Raw genomic sequence first — 3,050 nt, forward strand, 5'->3', positions numbered from 1 at the left:
AACATTTAGGTTATTTGATGCATTTGATACACCTTTCTCTTCATTTATATGCCTTAAAGGTTCTATATTACATGTTGTATAGACTTAGAAATCACACATAGGGTTATTTTCTGTCAAATCCAAGGCCACCAATGTGTTCAAAAGGCCTTAAATAGGCTATATACCAAGTTTCAACCCAATTGGGACATGGATCACCGAGTTGATACCAAAAAATTGTATATCTCGATCGAGATCTCACCGAAATGGTCGAGATCTTTCTTTTTCAAGGTGGCGAGATCTCGCTCAAGAGCGAGATCTTCTACCATGGTTAAAAGAAAGAAATTCTCCATTCACATGAAGACCAAAAAAGGAAAGCACCAACCCAAGTATCTAAGGGGAGTAGTTACAACCATGGTTCAATAACTCACAAGATCTGATGACATCTTGGGAGATGTCTTGCTTTTTCAATCAAGTGAGAAAGATGAGTGGTGAGACAAAACATTTACCAAATCTTGTCAAGATCTTGCTTATATCTTATATATATTGGTCATATCTTGAATATCGCGATCATATCTCAGACATCTCAACAACATCTCAACTACCTTGGGTATATCACAGTCAAATCTCAGCGAGATCTCGCTAGTATCCCTAATATCTCGATGAGATCTCAATTTATCATGTAATTTAACTGTAATTTTATGCCCATCATGTCTTGTGAACTTTGTAAATTTGAACATTGCACCAACAGGCTGTTATCGGTAGATGAATGGGGGGGGGGGGGGGGGGGGGGCACACCCACTTCTACGAAAATTACACATAATATAGTTTTTTGAGTTTAAACTTTTTGTATACATAAATATCAAGTCACAATAGATTTTATAAGCATGCTTCTTCAAAATATGGGTTCTAAACTTAGGATTGAAAGGGAACTCATATATACAATTGCTTTTTGTCAATCTAAGGTCACCACTGTGTTTAAAAAGCCCAAACTAGGCTTGACAGAAACTCTTAGCCTCAAAAGACCCTCATTAGTCACCGAGTTTTGCAGTCGACTTGGGAGAAAAAAATTCCCCCAACTCACCAAGATGGTTTGAGGTCTCGCAAGATCTCCTATTTTTTAAGACCTTGATATGAGATCTCATGCAAGTTGATTCGATAACAAAAAAATTACATCATCTTGAGTCTAACCGAGATCTCGGATCTCGCAAGATCTCGGCTCAACCTGGTCTTTATAAACACCCCATCTCAGTCGAGATGACTGATGAGTCGAGATATCCTGATCTCAACCTGTCACGGGTCTTGACACTTCTTCCGCTTTTGCTGATATGGTGTTTCAGCCAGATTATTGTTTGCCAGAAAGCTAGCTTGATTTCTACCTAAGTTGAATCAACAAGGATTTATTGATTTCAAAACCAATCTTGAAGCAAGGTGAGTATTCTTCCCAAACTTCATTTAAATTAAAAATAATAATAATAATAAAAAATAAAAAAATGGAGGTGGTGTTGGTGGAGTTCGAGGAGATGCTAAATCATTGATTTTACTATTGCACTCTCGTGGTGTAACTTATAAGTACATCAATCGTAGCGTGAAATTTGAACACCTGAACATGTTTGATGTATTATTTGACTTTAAACCTCAATGTTTTCATTCATATCAAGTAATGGTTGTATAGATCATGTTTTATAACTATAAGTTTGCAGTTCACTCTTTCAGCATATTGTTCAAAGTTACGGTCAACTTGGAACTCATATATTCATATTTTCACGAATCTAAGGCCACCATTGTTTTAGAAGGTCAACATAGGCTAAATACCAACTTCCAGCCCTTATACCCGCTCGAGGGCCGAGTTGACCAGGGAATTTAACACATCTCGGCCAAGATCTAAATTTTTGAGGGACCTAGATCCCTGTCGAAACCGAGATCTCAAATCATGCTCGCTGAGATCCCGGTTTTTTGGCCCAGCCGAGATGGCTGGAGAAAGCAACTTCTCAAACAATGGTCACAACAAAAGTTTTCAAATCCAGAGTTAGCATTGAACCAGAAAGCATCCATTCCTAACAAAGTCCAACGGTTTTGATAAGTTTCTAGACAATGAATTAGAAAACTATTCTAATATGAAAAGGAAAAAAAGAAGAAAATGTCAGGCTGAACCGGCAATTTAATGCAGCTTACAAAAAACTGTAAAAACCAAATGGTTTTGTTCTGGGTTTAGTGCTTGGCGGTTATATGTCCAAGCTAGCCCAAAAAAGGTCAACTAAAATGCCCAAACAACATTCATAGAGGTTCAAGTCAGACACCTAAGACTGCATGAGGTGAAAACATTACCTACTTAACCCTCTCAGATGTATATAGGTATAGATTCACTATTTTCAAGATAGACCCTTAAGAATATCTGCCTGCACCACAGAAGCAGGGAAGGTGCTTTCCTTCAGTCACATTGTCCTCCTATGCAGGGGCGGACCTAGGATGAAATATTGGGGGGGGGCGAAGAACGAAAGCCAGATAATCTTCCCGTTAGGGAAGCACTAATGTTTTTTTGTCACACATATTATGTGAACTCTTATAAGATTCATTTGAGGTCCCACCTCTAAATTATTTTATTATATTAAATAATAGACCCACATATATTTTGTGGGGCCCCACACATATTTGAAAAAAAAAAAGTAAATTATTGATAATGAGATTTTTTTTTTCCGACAAAATATAGGTAAAATTAAAGCAATAATATAGAAAAAATATATACACATGACTTCAACCCTAAAATGTTAGATGCAAACCAATATTTTCTTTGGTAGGAGATGTAAACCAAATTTTTTTTTTTAGGTAAGAGATGCAAACCAATGGCAATTAGTTACCTACTAATTATAGATATTTTATTCATAATTCAAAATCATATAACAAAAATTGTAGAAGAAATAAAGAAACATAGAATATAAAATCAAATAAAAAGAATAAAAAAAAGGAGAAAAAGAGAAACGATAAATAAATTGAGAAAGAGAAAGAGTACCTAATTGTGGAGTAGATTTTTTTTTCCCCAAATTTTCTTAACCCACGCTTATAGAAAGTGAAGA

This window comes from Hakea prostrata, unplaced genomic scaffold (genome assembly GCF_041222555.1).
Source record: "Hakea prostrata isolate BN-2017 unplaced genomic scaffold, UWA_Hpros_2 contig_63, whole genome shotgun sequence".
Classification (NCBI taxonomy): domain Eukaryota; kingdom Viridiplantae; phylum Streptophyta; class Magnoliopsida; order Proteales; family Proteaceae; genus Hakea; species Hakea prostrata.